At 48.1% G+C, this 18,907-nt stretch overlaps 1 protein-coding gene across 1 annotated transcript in view; it reads right to left on the bottom strand.

Moving 5' to 3' along the window:
- Nucleotides 1-18,907, bottom strand: part of LOC136837970 (non-structural maintenance of chromosomes element 3 homolog) — a 344,558-nt gene that overhangs the window by 34,835 nt on the left and 290,816 nt on the right. The gene's annotated exons all lie outside the window — the stretch shown is intronic.

Below are 18,907 nucleotides of genomic sequence, written 5' to 3'. Positions count from 1 at the left end.
GTTTGGGTGGAACAATCGTTTTGTGATTGTTTACCTGTTTTGTTCTGCCATGTTGACAGTTGAGTTGACGTTTGATGTGCTGGGCTGACGGCTTCAGTCAGTAGCAGGCCAGAGTAGAGTCAGCAACTTGATAGCTGAGTCATTATCTCCACAGCAGAGCTTCAGGTATGCTTACCTGAAGGTGTGGGACGGCATAATTCATTTGCGACCTCTTCATGTGTGGATTTGTTCCTGTTCAGCAGCTAGTCGTGTTGGAGGATGACACCGTCCTGGTGTGTGGATTTGTTCCTGTTGGGCAGCCAGTCATGTTGGAGGATGACCCCATCCTGGTGTGTGGATTTGTTCCTTTTTGGCAGCCAGCGGCTGTCTCAGTGACTCAAGCGAGTTCATCTGATGCATGTATTGGTTCCTTTTTTTGGCAGCATGTAGCTATCTCGATGACTCGATCGTGTTTGTCTGTCCGGTTTCGTCCCTGGTGACAGTGTGTGTCTGTCTTGACAAATCTCCTGACTTTGTCCGTGAGGGTGACCTTATCCATGTAACCTTATTGTGGTATTTTTTTATTATTAGGACATGGGGTATTTTTAAACACAAAGATCTTGTAAAATTGATATGTGCATTTGTTATAATAATTATTTCTGAGCTCGTCCCTGTGTCAGCCGGTGAAATTCCTATCAAGCACGAATTTCTAGGTATAGATATTGCTAAATATACCAGAGAAAAAGCTATCAGGAAATGCTGGGGTTACTACCCCAGATCGAACATCTATTATGGAATAGACGTCGGTATAGGTAAGGGTGAGTGATTGTTGTCAATGCCACAGGACTGCACTCTGTAGATATCCCAATGACAAAACCCCCGGAACGTGAGGAGCCGATCTAATGCCCGCACTCACCTGCCCGCCAACCGACGACCCCAGCGCCATCTGTACTCATTCCATACTAGCACGTTTTCCTTTCGGAAGATATTTTTCTTGTGCTGGCTTTTGCCCCTAATTTTCCTAGAGTTCAATCATGTCACAAGAAATTTCACCGTTGTGAAGTTAAGTACCATCTTCTTGTGGGGTTTTTATTATTAGTGAGGCTTTTATTGGCCCATAAATTAATATTCACAGGGTCATATATTGACGCTCCCGGCGTTCGTCGCCTCCGCCATAATGACCTTGAGGCACACCCCTTACAGCTTGTTTCTGCAGGGGTTTCTCTCGGTCGTTACAATTTTACTCATGTTTCGTAATTCCCTTCAAGAAGTTCCTTTGGAGGTGTTTATCTATGTCGGGCGGTTCCTGGTACCTTGATTAGCGTCATTCCTCACGGAGGCTTCCTCCCCTTATCTTGGTTCTTACAGTTAATTCATGGCTGTTACCAGGCTCTCTCATGCGGATAAATTCCCTCTCCAAGGTGGTGCTTTCTTTTGTCAGTTTCTCTGATTTGTAGTGTAATGGATGACATGGATAATTCGATTTATTGTGGTCCGGCTCGGCGTCAGGTGCAGCCAATTGGCTGCCTACCTCCTGCTCGCCTCGCCGGTTAGGGCTATACGCTTAGCACAAGTCCTTATAATTTTGTATATTCAATCATATTATGTGTACTTATGTAGTTTTTGGTTAACTCTAGCGGTACTTATCAGAAATTGATCCTAGCCTAGCCCTCTCGCTTCAATCGGTGGGTTAGGCTATTCAGGTTAGGCTTTGGCATTGTCTTTGCTCCCATCTCTCCCGACTGTGTCGCTTGAGCGGGGGAAGGAGGGGTAGGCTGGTCGAGGGAGTTCCCGTTTGTTGTTCCATCCGCCTTACCGCCTGTTTTCGGGTTCGCTAGGGCATCTGAAGCCCCATCCCCTCCTCCCTCTAATGAGGGAGAGAAGAAAAAATAAAACGGGGGATCTTCTTTATCAATTGCCCTTCTACCCTATGGGTCAATTGTTGGTTGGACTACGTTATGGGAATTTCTCTCCCTTCCACCCCTCTTCCTCTCCTCTCTCTCCTCCCTTTTACTGTCTGGGCTGTGCCTTCAGAGGAGGGTGAGAGTTTGGCATTGCTATAGACTAATGCTATTGTCCTATCCTCCCCTAGTACTTTTGGTGAGTGTCATGAGTCTCCCTGCAAGCAGGAAGTCGATACGTCTGTGTCGATACCCCGTGGGGAGTTTTAGTCAGGGTATAGGGGGTCTCCCGTCCACCTGAACATAACTCTCGATTCCACCATTTTAAGTACTGCCTCCCTGACTTGGCCAGTGGTGTGTTATCTCCCTGCGTGTGGGATGTCGGTCTCTTCGATCGTCACCCCGTGGGGGACTAGTCCGGTTCCCAGTTGAGAGTTACCCACTCTCCTGGCCTCCGTTCTAGTGTCAACCGCTCGGCTAGTGTTTCATTGGTTCGCTCTCCTCCGGGTCGAGCTGAACTTCGATCACCCTCAGGGTTTAAACATTTCCCAACTGGTTCCGCTCCGCCGTCCCGGACCTCCCGTTGCCTTCTTACCTATTACCACCCGGTGGTTCTGGTTTTCAGTGTAGGTTGGCCTTAGTCACACCTAGTTCTCTAGCTGTATACTAACCGGAGGTAATGATTTACCCGCCCTCCCCCACTGTAACCAAGTGGCGGAGGCACGGGATCTCGGAGGGGTCTGCGCCGGAGCTCTTTGACCAGCAGTGTATTACTATCCTATGTTGTTAACCATTTACTTACTACCAATGAGTTGCATGATCCTAAGTTAAGGTCCTACTCCGTCGAACTGTCTCCGGAGTTTCTTGATTTAATGTGTGTCATGTTTTGCTCTGGTTTATCGTCCCGCCGGAGCATTCCGGCGGGTCCGGTATAAATTAATGCTAACTGCCGGACTCCGGCAATAATAAGTATAAAGTTGATTTTATATTTAAGAGTTGCATGATCCTAGGTTGAGGCCTGCTCCGTCGAACGATCTCCAGCGCTCCTTAATTTAGTGTGTCATGTTTTGCTCTGATTTATCGTCCCGCCGGAATACTCCGGCGGGTTCGGTATAAATTAATTAGCATGCTCTATTACCTGCTGTTGTTTAAGGCCCCTATCTTCGCCAGTTCTGCTCTGGCGCGCCTTAAATTAGTGTGCTCATATACCTTCTCCTACTTACAGACAGTACGTTGTGAGAAGCCCGGGTGCACTGCTGTGCTGCACCAGCCCTATGGGCACGTCATCTGCCGGTCTCATTCGGGCTGTGCAGTGTGTCTCGACGATCTTATCGTGATGGCACCCGGACGGTTGTGAGGTTTGCTTCGCTCTGTACGAGGCGTGTCTAGGACGAGTCGGTAAGCCTATAGTTACCGCCTTTAGTTTACCTGGTTGCCTCAATTGTTTCAGTTACGTTATATTCTTGATATATTGCTTATATATATCTCTTTGCCGAGCGCTAGGTTATTAAGTCCCTGCTCTCTTCCAGGCCAACCAAGCTTCCCGAATGACGCCTTGGGTTCCTTCGAGCCTGGGTGGCTGGTTACGGCAGGAACGTTCCATCGGGAAGCCGTAAGTTCTGGATGAGAACATCCGAACCTGCTTTACCCCGCGCCCGGATCTCGCGGCTGTTCCACCTCAAGTCGCCGCTCCTGTCATCGAGCAGATCCGGGTAGAAACCCAGCCTCCCCAGGACGAGAATTTGTACGTGGAGGTGTCGGAGGAAGTGGCGGCCATAAACCTCAACCTGGAACCTATGAACACCAAACAGGACCAGGAGGTAGGTAGGGAGGTAAGTGAGGCAGTGGGGGCGGGCTCCTTTTGATTCCCCTTCATCCACCGCTTCTTCTTCTTTCAGGGTTTTCAAAAATCTTCTTACTTGGAGGACAGGGCGCAATCCGCTGTCCCCAAGTTGAAGAAGTCTTGAAGGCGAAGGGCTATAAGTCCGCAGCCTCCCGCAAGGCAACTCCCTTCCTCCGGTGAAGCCACGGGATGCTAGTCCGGTGGCTTCCGCAGGCAAGGCCACTCCTCTGCTAAGGGAGCGAGTTTGAGGGCAGCTAAGGCTAGCCCTCCTCCCCTTCCTGCCTTTGACCCGGAGGCGTTTGCTGGAATGCTTTTACAGAAGTTTTCTCGAGGTTGATGCGAAGCTTAACAAGCTTACGGAGAGGCTGCAGAGCCAGGAGAGTATGCTCTCCGGGTTCATGTGCTCCAGTGGGTCAGCAGTGCATTACCCCCATTCCGGATGCCTCTGCCCTCCCTCCATTTGACAAGGGAAATCCCTGGCGTTTGGCCCTTCATGCTCCCCGGCATGAAGATACCCTAACGATCGAGGGTCTAGGCACGCGCAGGCTCGAGGAGTTGGAATTCTTTCCTCCTGATCTGCTGCCCCCCTACCCAGGCTTCGCCAGGCTGACGGAGGAAGGTTGGGTAAAGACGGATAAGGTCCCGAAGGAGACAGTGATCTTCCCAAGGGACCAGGCGCAGTCTACACTGATGCGCACCTTTAATGAGTGGCAGGCGGAGAACACAAAGTTGACCCCCTTCAATGGCAATTTCACGATGTTCTCGTTGGGAGATAGGATCCCGACCCCCTGCATGACTAAGGTGGCTCTCGCAACCGCCCAAGCATGCTCAGAAGGTAAGCCTTTGCCTCAGCTCCGGGAGACTGATCCCACCTCTCTGATCTTCCCCGGAGATGATGAATTTTGGAAGGATGCCCCGGCCACTTTTACAATGGGTAAGCTGGACCCGGAGTGTGCATCCACCTTGTTCAGCGAGCAGCTTCCCAAACTGCCGGAAGCCCTCCTGAAAGCTGAGTTTGAGGCTAGGTGTCAGTTGAGCCGATCATTGAACTCCCTGTGCCTGGCGGAATCAACCACAGTAACATTTTATGATGAGCCACTCTTCCAAGTTCTGATGAAGTCTCTGTTAGTGGGATTTCAGGCAGACTTGTTTGACTTCATGGTAGCGCGGATGAACTGCTGCAAATTCATCTTCGCTGACGCCACCATAAGACATGAGCCTAACAAGCTCATGAAAAGCTCCTTCTGGGGAGCTAGTCTCTTCCCGGAAGAAGAAGTCAATAATGTCCTGGCTGAGGCAACCAGGGCAAATCAGAGTCTGCGCTCCCGCTGGGGTATCCCCGCCTTTAAAAGGAAAACCCCTGAGTCCGCCGGCCCTCAAAATAGACCTGGCAAGAGATACAGGAGGCACAGAAGACAGCACCAGCAGGCTGTTGTCCAGGCTGTACCTGTCTCGCAAGTTTGCCAGCCTTCTACCTCTAAGGCCCAACCTCAACAGTTCGTGCTGGTGCAGCCAGCTCAACACTCCCTGCCGCGCCTTCCTTCCTTCGTGACGCCTCCGGTATACAACCCCTCCTATGAGGGCCAGGGTCGTTTCGAGGCCTTTACAGGGCGCAAGGGGGAGTAGAGCAAGGGCCTCCTTCAGAGGCATGGCTGCCGCGCGACCCCTCTCCCGGGGGAGAGGAGGCCGAGGTAGAGGAGGCAAACCTGCACCTTCCCAGTGAGACCAGTCAGGTGGGCGGCAGGACTTCACCTGTTCAGGGACCAGTGGGCCTTCAGTCCGTGGGCCCACAGCATAGTCTCCAAAGGTTTGGGGGTGGAGTTGGATCAAGGGCCCTCCCTCTGATCAGATTTCATCAGCCGTCTTCCAAAGCTCTGCGGGACTTTGCAGCGGAATTACTCCAAAAGAGGGCCATAAAGAAAGTGAGACACCTGAAATTTCAGGGCAGACTGTTCAGTGTTCCCAAGAAAGACTCCAGTCAACAAAGGGTAATCTTGGATCTCTCGGCTCAATCTTTACATACAATGCGACAAATTTCGCATGCTTACAATCGCGCAGGTACGGACTCTACTTCCTCGTGGAGCTGTCACCACCTCTATAGATCTTTCAGACGCATATTATCATGTCCCGATTGGCGTGAACTTCTCTCCCTTCCTCGGTTTCAGACTGGGGAAACAAGCCTACCCTTCAGGGTCATGCCATTCGGCTCAACATAGCACCCAAAATTTTCACAAAGCTGGCGGACACGGTAGTGCAGCAGTTACGGTCCCGGGGATATCGCTGGCGCATACCTGGACGATTGGATAATCTGGGCATCCAACACCGGGGAATGCCAGAGAGCTACGGCCATGGTGATCGAGTTTCTGGAATCCCTAGGTTTTCAGATAAACAGGGCGGCGTCCCGCCTAACTCTGGAGGCTCGATTTCAGTGGCTGGGTATCCAATGGGATCTGATTTCGCACAAGCTGTCTATTCCGCCAGCCAAACGGAGAGAAATAGCCAAAGCCACCAGGCAATTCCTCAAAGGCAGGAAAGCCTTTCGCAGAACGCAAGAAAGAAACATAAACAGAGTGTGGCGGAGACGAGCCAATGTCAAGCTCAGGGACAAGGTGTCTTTAATTCCTCCGTGCTGAGGAAAGACTCCGGCCGTGGTCCACAGTCAAGGGTCTTTCAAGTCAGTCCCCTTCAATTCCCTTCCCAGCTCTAATAATCCACACAGACGCTTCGTTAAGCGGCTGGGGAGGGTACTCACCAAAAGAAAAGGTACAGGGTACATGGTCCACTCTGTTCCGTCAATTCCACATAAACATTTTGGAGGCAATGGCAGTGTTTCTAACTCTGAAGAAACTTTGCCCCACCAACCAGATTCATATCAGGCTGGTGCTGGACAGTGCAGTAGTGGTACATTGCATAAACAGAGGGGGTTCCAAATTGAGTCGGATAAACCAAGTGATGATAGCCATTTTCTCCCTGGCGGAGAAGCACGGCTGGCACCTATCAGCTACCCATCTAGCAGGAGTCCGGAATGTCATCGCAAACTCCCTGTCCAGGGCAACTCCGCTGGAGTCAGAATGGTCCCTGGACGTAGCTTCTTTCAGATGGATATGCCGTCAGGTTCCAGGCCTTCAGGTGGACTTGTTTGCCACGGAGAGCAATCACAAACTCCCTTGTTATGTTGCTCCCAACCTAGATCCTCGAGCTTACGCTATGGACGCAATGTCAGTGGACTGGAACAAATGGCAGAAAATCTATCTTTTCCCGCCAATAAACCTGCTGTTAAAGGTGTTGCACAAGCTCAGGTCATTCAAAGGTCAAGTGGCCCTGGTAGCTCCCAACTGGCCAAGAGCAATTGGTTCCTCTTCTTCTGGAGCTCAAACTACGGTGTCATCAAATACCCAAGCCACAGCTGACTCAAGTAGTGCAAACACGGACTGTGTCAGCTTCCTCAAGAATTCTGAATGCCCTGGCTTTATGGACTTTATGAAATTCGCCGCTCAGAGAGGTGCGGATATTGATCCCGTTAATACTCTGTTTCTGGAATCAGATAAAAGAGATTCTACCCTCAGACAGTATGATTCAGCAGTTAAAAAGTTAGCATCTTTTTTGAAGGAATCTGAAGCTCAAGTCATGACCACCAATTTGGCAATATTCTTTAGGTCACTGTTTGAAAAAGGTCTGGCTCCGGCCACCATTACCACAGCGAAATCAGCTTTGAAAAAGGTGTTTTTGCATGGCTTTAACATTGATTTAACAGATTCATATTTTTCATCCATTCCCAGAGCATGTGCTCGTTTGAGACCAGCGACCCGTCCCACGTTTCCTGGTTTCATAACGATGTTCTAAAATTAGCCTCAGAAACTGATAACGATCAATGTTCTTATTTGAATCTGTTAAGGAAGACATTGTTCCTAATTAGTCTAGCTTCAGGTGCCAGAATATCAGAACTGTCTGCTCTCTCTAAAGGTGCGAATCATGTGGATTTTCTCCCGTCAGAAGTTCTGCTTTCCCCAGATCAAAGGTTCTTAGCGAAAAAATGAAGACCCTCAGGATAGGTGGTCCCCTGGAAGGTTGTTCCTCTTCCACAAGACCTGTCTTTATGCCCAGTCGCTACCTTGAGGGCCTATTTACGAGAACTTCTCAGTGTTTGTCTGGTCCTCTTTTTATCAGGGAAAAGGAGGAATGCTTTCTTTAAAGGCTATAAGACAACAAATTCTGTACTTCATTAAAGCAAGCTAATCCGGTTCAGTCCCTAAGGTTCATGATATCCGAGCAGTGGCTACCTCCACTAATTATTTTCATACTATGAATTTTGATGAGCTTAAGAAGTACACGGGCTGGAAATCTCCATCAGTGTTCAAACGCCACTATCTGAAATCACTGGAAGCTCTGAAGTTCCTCACGGTGGCTGTAGGGAGCATTGTCCCTCCACCTTAAAATTAACCTTTAATCCCTATCCTCTCCCCCGCCTGCCTCATTTACTTGCCCTGCCATTTTCTCCTGGACCAGACATGCTTCACAGCCTGGCTCCTCATATTATGATGTACAATTTTGCGTGTTAGTTTTTAAGTTTGCAGCTTGTTATGTTTACTGTAATTTAGTTTTAAGCCGGAGGTACCTTTATAAATTTTTTCTGTCATTTATTTAGTCTTAGTACCTTCCCATTATAATATTATTTATGTACATAGTTATTTCTCATGTCCTTTACTGTGATATTAATTGTACCCTAGTTATATCTCAGTTTTTCTGCCTATACCCTTGGTATTTAATCATGTTTTGAGGATAATTAAAACTATTTTCAGTAATAGTGTTTTTATACATGTTCACCTAACTACTCGCTCCTTTTAAACTTTCACCAAAGCTTAGTATGATTCTCTGTCATAATTTCACCGGCTGACACAGGGACGAGCTCAGAAAAGGGATTTTGACAAAGGTAAAATCTATTTCTGAGGGAGGCCCTGTGTCACCCGGTGACAATCCCAGGGTCTAGATTTCCCTCCCCGAGTAGGCATACCAAGCTTGTGGAGGGTGCTAGCCTGGAATGAGTACAGATGGCGCTGGGGTCGTCGGTTGGGCAGGTGAGTGCGGGCGTTAGATCGGCTCCTCACGTTCCCGGGTTTTGTCATTGGGATATCTACAGAGTGCAGTCCTGTGGCAGTGACAACAATCACTCACCCTTACCTATACCGACGTCTATTCCATAATAGATGTTCGATCTGGGGTAGTAACCCCAGCATTTCCTGATAGCTTTTTCTCTGGTATATTTAGCAATATCTATACCTAGAAATTCGTGCTGATAGGAATTTCACCGGGTGACACAGGGCCTCCTCAGAAATAGATTTTTCCTTTGTCAAAATCCCTTTTGAGACAACTATGATTTTGTATTGTCATTATCATTGATTTTTGGTAATGTTTACTATGCTGCTCAGGTTGTTATATTACTCATTGACTCGGTTGTGTGATATGATTATTAATCTTAATCTTATATATTACTGACTCAGTTTCACTCATGTGTTTTTTTATGTTCTACTGACTTTGGGAAATGTAATCATTATTGTATTTTACTTGATATGTTTATTTTTTATCAATATTTTGGATTAAAGACTCGTTTTGTATATTTGTTTGCTACTGACTCATTTGTAAAAAACAGGTTTTGACATAGGAAAAACCTATTTCTGAGTCCAGTCCCGTGTCAGCCGGTGAAATTCCATTGTAGCACGAATTTCTAGGTATAATATGCTAGATATACCAGAGAAAAAGAGCTTTCAGGAAAGCTGGGGTTACTACCCCCAGATCGAGCGTCTTCTCCAGGGAAGACGTCGGTATAACGAAGGTGAGTGAAAGATCACTACCACGGAGTCTCACTCGAAAGATTTCTCCCTATCAAAACCCCCCAGAACAGAGCGGTGAGCCGTTACAGCCCCTACACCAAACACCCGCCAGCTCGGCGACACCAGCGCCACCTACCTCATTCCATTTTCTAGCACGTGATAGCTACCTTTTCCTTTTGTGTGCTCGTGCCTTTTTTGGATTTATTTTCATCATCGCCATGTCATCGAGCAGCTTTACCATCTCCAAGTTAAGTACCATCTTATTGTGGGGTTTTGTTCTATATTTTGGCTGTTATGGTCTCGTCTTTTCATAAATATTGAGATCTTATTATGACGCCACGGCGTCCTCCGCCAGCCATGTTGACAGGCGACCATCAGTTCTTTTCTGTTGGGGTTGTCTCCTTGTCATTATAGATGTTATTTTTGCCCCATGGTTCTCTCCTCCTGGTGGGTTCCCTGCAGTGGCCCCCTTTTTTCGAAATTTACATATTATTGGCCTGTCGGCCTTTGTGAGTGATGCCCGTCCAGGTACCCGCCCCAGGTTGGGTTCCTTATTATTTTTAGTCTGTATTAGGCTAATTGTTTTATTCTTGGCGATGGTGCTCTCTTTTATTTTATTTTTTATTGTTTACCTCCTCGGTGGTGGCGGCAGCCTCAGATCTAACCGCTTCCCGAGGTAGGCTACGCACCCTATTGAGCACATTTTTGTTTCCATGTTTATGTGTGATGGTTATTTAGTGGAGTAGGCTTGTTTTGCTTCCATCCCCTTGCCCTCGGGTGGAGATCCATCAGGTTGAGGGAGTTTTGGTTGCTGTTTCCTCCAGGGTCGTTTTTGGTGGGCAGAGTGAGCCCCTTAGTTCTCTTCCTTCCTTTGGGGGAATAGAGTTCTTTGGATGTGTCTCCTCTAGGCTAGTCGCCTTCTTGCCCCCTCTTCTCGGTCCCGGTTGGTTCTCGGCACAAAATTTCTCTCCCTGTTTGCTTCCTCCTCCTCCCTACACTCCTTCCATTTTCCTAGCCTATACTAGGTTAGGTCCCTATTAGGCTTCGCCTAGTCAGGAGTCAGGCATCGAGGCTTGGTCGCTTCCCTCCCTTAGTAGTAGGCCACCCTCCCAAGTTTCATTATTCTTGGAGTGGTGTATGTGTGCAGTTGAGCGGGTGATATATTTCCCCTGTCTCCTGTTCCTTTCTTCGGTAGCCTACCACTCTCCCCTCCCCCCCCCCCCCACCCCTCCAGCCTTGCTCTACTCGTGCGGGTGACGCTAGATGGCGTTTTCTCCGAGTTCAGGGACTCCTCCATTTGGTAGAGGGATTCGCTCCCTCCCATACAGTCCCCAGCATCACTGTGTTGGTGTTGGTGGTTTGTTTACTCGTTTATCGAACGTGTTCGAACACTCTATCCCACACTTGTTTTCTCCCCGTCGGGTTACTTGAAATTATTATACTTGCTCCGGCTTATGTTATGTACATAGAGCATCTTGCCCACCTTGTTTCTCTGGCGGGAAGTAAGAGAGAAAGGATTCATATAATTATATAAGGAGCGGATCCCTCCGGTCTCCGGAGTATTTGCCCTTTGTACCATCACTTGTTTAATGTTATTGTTTATGAATATATATATTTTAGATAAGTGTGTTTATCTAACGGAGTACACTCTCATTTATATATATATACGTGAGTCCGGTTCTACACCGGGGTTCCGCCGTTATTTTTACTGGCAACCCTTATGGTGAGTTCTTGTTGTCTCATTCCTTTCATTCCCCGGAGTATTCCAGGGTCTGGAAGCTTTACCTTCCACTCTGTGTATTTTAGAGCTTGTTGGCCTAGTTTATGATAAAGGAGTTTCTTCTCCACCGGAGTATTCCGGTTGTAGTTGAAATTTCCCGGCCTTGCCAGCTTTAGATTGCTTAGAGTGGTAGGTTCATGTACTTTTTCCACTTACAGACTGTTCGCTGTGAGGAGCCGGGTGTACCGCCACTTCAACAACCCTACGGTCACGTAGTGTGCCGGACCCACGCTGGTTGTGCGGTCCGGCTCGACGATCTGGTAGTCTGGCACCCTGATGGTTGTGAGGTTTGCTTTGCTCTTGTGCGCAACCGTCCAGGATGAGTCGGTAAGTGACAGTCTTCCTCCGTTTTATGCTCCTCATATTGAATATTGTTTATATTCCCGGACTGTTTTTTCGTTCTTGGCTAATTGCTGGTTTTCTTACAGGCAGACGAAGTCCTCCAAGAAGTCTGCCTTGGAATCCCTCCGGGCCTGGGTGGCTGGGTTTGGGTAGGAATGTTCCGTCGGGAAGCCCTATGTCCTCGACGCCAGGTTGAGGGACCTGCTCTTACCCCGCGCGCACGGGTGGCGGCCGCAGTGCCAGAAGATCTTGCCACCCCATCATCCAGCAGATCCGGGATGCGACCCAGCCACCCCAAGTGGATATCCTCTACGCCGAGGTGTCGGAGGACGTCGCCGCTTTGGACTTAGACCTGGAACCTATGAAAGAGCAGGACCAGGTGGTAAGTGGTGAGGTAGGTGAGGTTGTTGGGGCGGGCCCCCTTTTGACTCCCAGCTTCTTCCATTTCTTCCTTTACAGGTTTTGTGAAGTCTTCCTCCTTGGGTGATAGAGCTCCATCAGCTATCCCCAAGTTGAAGTTGAAGACTTCATGGAAGGCGAAGGGCTATAAGTCCTCGTCTTCCAAGAAAGCATCGCCTTTCCCCCCATCGAAGGCTAAGGTCTCAGCACCTGTAGCCTCCGGGAGCATGTCTGGTTCCTCCGGCAAAGGCGCGAGTAAGAGGGCAGCAAAACCAAGCCCTCCTCGCCAGCCTGCCTTTGACGCAGAGGCTTTGCCAACCAGCTTTTCAAAACGTTCACGGAGGATATTGATTCTAAATTTGAAAAGATCTCCGAAAAGTTGGCCAGTCATGACAATATACTGGCGGGAATGGCTCGCCCACCCACAGCCGAACCCCAGTATGTCATCCCCGACACAGCGGACCTCCCGCCGCTTGATGTCGGTAACCCTTGGCGTTTCAGCCCTCCGGGCCATCCAACATGATGGCAAATTAACAGTTGAAGGTCTTGGCACGAGACGGTTGGAGGAATTAGAATTCTTCCCCGATCTCTTGCCCCCTACCCAGGCTTCGTAAGGTTAACAGAGGAAGCCTGGATTCGTTCTGATAAGGTTCCTAGGGAGACTGTCATCGTCCCTAGGGACCAAGCTCAGTCGGCTCTCCTGCGCACTCTGACAGAGTGGCAGGCAGATAACACAAAGTTGACTCCTTTCAAGGGCAGCTTCACTATGTTCGCCCTGGGAGACAACCTACCCACCCCCTGTTTGAACAAAGTCGCTCTGGCTACGGCCCGAGCGTGCTTCGAAGGTAACCCATTACCGCAGCTGAGGGAAACAGACCCCACTTCCCTGGTGTTCCCGGGAAGTGACGAGTTCTGGATGGATGCTCCGTCCACTTTCACTGTTGGGAAGTTGGACCCCTTCTGTGCTTCCTCACAGTTCAGTGAACAGCTCCCAAGCTGCCGGAATCTTTGTTGCTAAAGGCGGAGTTTGATGCCCGGACTAAGCTAGCCCGGTCCCTGAACTCCGTCTGCCTTACTGAAGCCACTGCTGTCTCCTGCTCGGACGAACCATTTTCCAAGTCTTGGCTAAGTCCTTCTAGCTGGCTTTCAGTCAGACCTTTTCAAATTCATCATGGCCAGACTGGAATGCAGAAAATTCATTTTTGCTGATGCCACTATCCGTCACGAGCCTAACAAGCTCGTTAAAGAGCTCGATCTGGGGACCTAACCTCTTCCCAGAAGAAGAGGTTACGAATGTTATGGCTGAGGCTACAAGGGCCAACCAGAGTCTGCGCTCTCGCTGGGGCATTTCTGCCTATAAGCGCAAGACCCCAGAATCTGGCGGCCCCCAGACGAGAGGAGGCAAATGTTTCAGGAGGCATAAGAGGCCCCACCATCAGGCGGTAGTCCAAGCCGTCCCGGTCTCGGCAGTGGCACAGCCCTCCACCTCAAAGGCTCACCCCCAACAATATGTGCTGGTCCAACCAGCTCATTCCCCCTGCGCCTTCAGTGTATGTTGCTTCACCAGCATACAACCCCACCTATGAGGGCCGTGGATACTTTCACGGCCTTAACAGGATCGCAAGGGGGAAGAGGCAGGGTCCCCTCATAGAGGAAAAGCCAACACCACCCCAAGAGGAAAACCTGGACGTGGTAGAGGGAACAAACCCGCTCCCTCCCACTGAGAGAACACAGGTAGGTGGTCGCCTGTATTGGTTCAGGGACCAATGGACCTTCAGCCCTTGGGCACACAGCATTGTGTCCAAAGGTCTAGGATGGAGCTGGATCAAGACCCTCCTCCTCTAACCAGGTTTTACCAGCCACCCACATCAATCCTACAGGATTACGTGGCAGAATTGCTCAACAAACAAGCAATAAAGAAAGTAAGGCACCTAAAGTTTCAAGGCAGGTTATTCACTGTTCCCAAAAAGACTCCGATCAGCAAAGAGTGATCCTGGATCTGTCGCGTCTAAATCTCTACATAAAATGCGACAAATTCCGTGATGCTTACGGTAGCTCAGGTACGGACTCTACTTCCGCGTGGAGCCGTCACCACCTCTATCGATCTTTCAGACGCTTATTATCACGTCCCGATTGCGCCGAACTTCTCTCAGTTCCTCGGTTTCAGACTCGGGAATCAAGCCTACTCCTTCAGGGTCATGCCCTTCGGTCTAAACATTGCACCCAGGGTATTCACCAAGCTGGCGGACACGGTAGTTCAACAACTCCGGTCCCGAGGATATCCCTAGCAGCGTACCTGGACGATTGGATAATTTGGGCACCAACAGTTCTGGAGTGTCAGAAGGCTACGTCCATGGTCATCAACTTCCTGGAGTCGTTAGGTTTTCAACTGAACAGAGAGAAGTCCCGCCTGACTCCGGAGTCCCGGTTTCAGTGGCTGGGCCTCCAGTGGGATCTGTCCTCTCACACGTTATCTCTCCCGCCTCCCAAGAGGAAAGAGATAGCATCTCTCACCAGGAAGTTTCTCAAAAATCAATCAGCATCCCGCCGATCCCAAGAAAGAGTCCTTGGGTCTCTTCAATTTGCCTCAGTGACAGACCTGCTCTTAAAAGCGAAACTAAAAGACATAAACAGAGTGTGGCGGAGTCGAGCCAATGTCAAGCTCAGAGACAAGGTCTCCTCTATTCCTCGAATCTTAAAAACAAGACTGCGGCCTTGGGCCACAGTCAGAGGCCTGTCCAAGTCAGTTCCGCTTCAATTTCCCCCTCCGGCACTAGTTGTTCACACAGACGCTTCCCTAAGCGGCTGGGGGGGATATTCACCAAAACAAAAGTACAAGGAACGTGGTCCACAATGTTTCAGCAGTTCCATATAAACACCCTGGAAGCTATGGCGGTCTTTCTAACTCTAAAGAAAATCCGCCCCCCCAACCGGATTCATATCAGGCTGGTATTGGACAGCGCAGTGGTAGTTCATTGCATCAACAGGGGCGGCTCCAAATCAGGTCGAGTAAACCAAGTAATGGTTGCTATCTTCTCCCTGGCGAACAAGCACGGCTGGCACCTGTCAGCCACCCACCTAGCGGGGGTACGGAACGTGGTGGCGGATTCCCTGTCCAGGGCTACTCCGTTGGAGACGGAGTGGTCCCTGGACGTGGAATCTTTCAAATGGATTTGCCGCCGGGTTCCGGGTCTCCAAGTGGATCTGTTCGCGACGGAGAGCAACTTCAAGCTCCCCTGTTATGTGGCCCCAACCTGGACCCTCAGGCGTGCGCCACAGGACGCAATGACAGTAGATTGGAACAATTGGGAGAAAATTTATCTGTTCCTCCAATAAATTTACTGCTGAAAGTATTACACAAACTCAGGACATTCAAAGGTCAACCAGCCCTAGTAGCCCCCTATTGGCCGAAGAGCAATTGGTTCCCTCTTCTTCAGGAACTGGGATTACGGAGTCTTCATTCCCAAGCCCATACTGACCCAGACAGTACAAACCAAGACTGTGTCAGCTTCCTCAAGAATTCAGAATGCCCTAGTTTTATGGACTTTATAAAATTCATCGCAGCCCAAAAGGAGCAAACATTGACCCTGTCAACACTCTGTTTTTAGAATCAGATAAAAGAGATTCTACTCTTAGACAGTATGACTCAGCAGTCAAAAAGTTAGCCTCCTTCCTGAAAGCATCTGAAGCCAAAATCATGACGACTAATTTAGGAGTTTCTTTCTTTAGGTCACTGTTTGAGAAAGGCCTTGCTCCGGCCACTATTACCACAGCCAAGTCAGCCCTGAAGAAAGTATTTCTATACGGCTTTAAAATCGACCTTACAGATTCCTATTTTCATCTATCCCCAGAGCATGCGCTCGTCTGAGACCCGTATCACGCCCACATTCGGTTACGTGGTTTCTCAATGACGTCCTTAAGTTAGCATCAGAGATGGATAACTTTCAATGCTCTTATCAGGATCTGTTAAGGAAGACTTTATTTCTGATTAGCTTGGCTTCAGGTGCTAGAATCTCAGAGCTATCAGCTCTCACTAGAGGTGATAATTTTGTGAACTTCCTCCCGTCCGGAGAGGTCCTCCTTTCCCCTGACCCTAGATTTTTAGCTAAAAACGAAGACCCACAAGACAGGTGGTCTCCTTGGAAGGTGGTGCCCTTCCACAAGACCAGTCTTTATGTCCAGTTTATACACTTAAATCTTACCTTTCAAGAACTCCACAGAGTAAGTCGGGTCCTCTTTTTATCAGGGAGAAAGGTGGTACTCTTTCACTGAATGCTATAAGACAACAAATTCTGTATTTTATTAAACAGGCCAACCCAGATTCAGTTCCTAAGGTTCATGATATTCGAGCAGTTGCTACTTCCATTAATTACTTTCATAATATGGACTTCTCAGAACTATCTAAATACACGGGTTGGAAATCACCTCTAGTGTTTAAACGCCACTATTTAAAATCGCTCAAGCCCTGAAATTTTCTACAATAGCTGTGGGAAGTGTCATCTCCCCACCTTAACTAATCATATCCTTATCCTCCCCTTTCCCCCCCCCGCCTGCCTCATTTGCTTCTCTGCTTATCCTCCTGGTTGATCATGCCTCACTGCCTGGCTCCTCATATTGATGTATCTTGTCTCTGTTGAGTGGAAACTGTAATCTGACATGTTATGATTGTATTTTCTTGTGGGGTACTGGGCGGTTTTTATTTTGCTCCATGTACCCCAGATATGTGTATATGTACTGTATATTTTATTTCCCATTTGGTTTTGTCTCTTACGTGTTTAGCTTTAAGTTTACGTGTATAGTTTTAAGATTGTATATGCCATTTAACCTTGTGCAAATTTCATATTTCAATTATGCTTTAGTAATATTAAGTGTTTTGGGGCCTCTTCCCCGTCGTGCCGGGACTTCCCCACTTTTTCGTAATATTAAGTTTTTGATGTGCCTTAGGTTTAGTGTTCTTGCTACATGTAAGAGATTCCCTGATTAAAACTATTTTCGTAATTTATGTTTTTTTCTTCAGATTACCTTGTTTCCTCGTAGTTTGCAGCCTTGGCATGATTCTCTATCACTATTTCACCGGCTGACATGGGACTGGACTCAGAAAAGGGATTTTGACAAAGGAAAAATCTATTTCTGAGGAAGGTCCCGTGTCACCCGGTGACCCTCCCTGACTCACCTATTGCCCCCCCTTTTTCTTGCACATGCCAAGTCTGGGGTTAGTGCTAGCATGGAATGAGGTAGGTGGCGCTGGTGTCGCCGAGCTGGCGGGTGTTTGGGTGTAGGGGCTGTAACGGCTCACCGCTCTGTTCTGGGGGTTTTGATAGGGAGAAATCTTTCGAGTAAGACTCCGTGGTAGTGATCTTTCACTCACCCTTCGTTATACCGACGTCTTCCCTGGAGAAGACGCTCGATCTGGGGGTAGTAACCCCAGCTTTCCTGAAAGCTCTTTTTTCTCTGGTATATCTAGCATATTATACCTAGAAATTCGTGCTACAATGGAATTTCACCGTGTGACACGGGACCTTCCTCAGAAATAGATTTTTCCTTTGTCAAAATCCCTTTTATGGTAGTCGCTGTTGAGTCCTCAAGGAGTTACCCACCATGGTGTGCTAGTGCTCCATGGTGACTAGACTAGTATCAAAGAAATATTTTTCTAGCCTGGTCTTGTAGCCGGGTATTGTGTCGTAATGAAAATACTATGACGTGATAGAGTATAATGGACTCAAAAATAAGAGGACATTTTTTCTTATCTTCATCGAAGCTGAACCCAGTTTTTCCTATGTCAAAAAATGCAAGTAACTATTGCACATGTGCGTCTGCCATCTTGGGTACGACCAGGGCAGGCAAGAGACCAGCTCCATTACTCTCTGCTGATCAACGTAGGATGATCCCTAGCCCAAATCCCATGCCTTTTGTCAGGGAAGTGGGAGGGTTAAGAGGACTCAACAGTGACTACTAAAAATAGGTTTTTCTACGTCAAAACCTGTTTTTTGATAGCATACTTGCTGTTTCGTCCTCAAGGAGCTTTACAAAAGAAATTGACAGGTAACAAAAGGTTTAAGCTCTCAAAATTTTAATCCCAAACAACCCAAAGAAAAAACATTTATGGTCCGAGGTCAAGCCACAAGTTTCAAGCCCCATTCCTTATTCTAAAAAACCTTTTGGGGTTTTGGAAACAAGGAACAAGAAACTAAACAAGAACTTGCATTTTTAGGGTGAAGTTCTGTAGTGACTTATCTTCCCCAGCAATAGTCAGCATACTCACCTGTTAGGAAGACCCCTGGTTTTCTGCTGTAGAGCCTATGGGGTCAGGGCTAACCATACCACCTACTGACATGCAGTGCAGACGAATTTGTTTGAGCTCATGGCAGTAATGTTTTAAGAACACTGTCTCTGTTGCCCACCCTTCAAAGACCTCTTCAAAAGACATTTCTGAAGAAGGCCAATAACGTACTTACTTTCCTTATGTCATGTGACCTAGAAAAGGAGTGTGGGTTTGCTTTTTTAATTAGGGACACTAAAATTATTCTTAGCCCTTGTAGAGAGAGTGGTTTATTCGTGCTAGGGTGTAGAAAAATCGGACCTTCTGGGATGTTTGACGTGACCTCTAGGTAAACCTCAAGTGCTTGAATTGGGCATTATGTTTTGTCTGCTAAACTGAGTTTTCTTATAAGAATAGATTTCCTTCTTCAAGGATCCTCATTCTTGGACAGGAATGATGGGCCTGGGGACAATAATAATTGATTATCAGCAGTTTGTGTGATATATTGTCCCAATAAGACAGCCCAGTTCACTTAAACAGGGCTCCTGATACTAATGCACATCAGGAAGATCGCCT

Source organism: Macrobrachium rosenbergii, unplaced genomic scaffold (genome assembly GCF_040412425.1).
Source record: "Macrobrachium rosenbergii isolate ZJJX-2024 unplaced genomic scaffold, ASM4041242v1 13903, whole genome shotgun sequence".
NCBI lineage: Eukaryota > Metazoa > Arthropoda > Malacostraca > Decapoda > Palaemonidae > Macrobrachium > Macrobrachium rosenbergii.
This window is presented reverse-complemented; position numbering and strand designations above follow the sequence as displayed.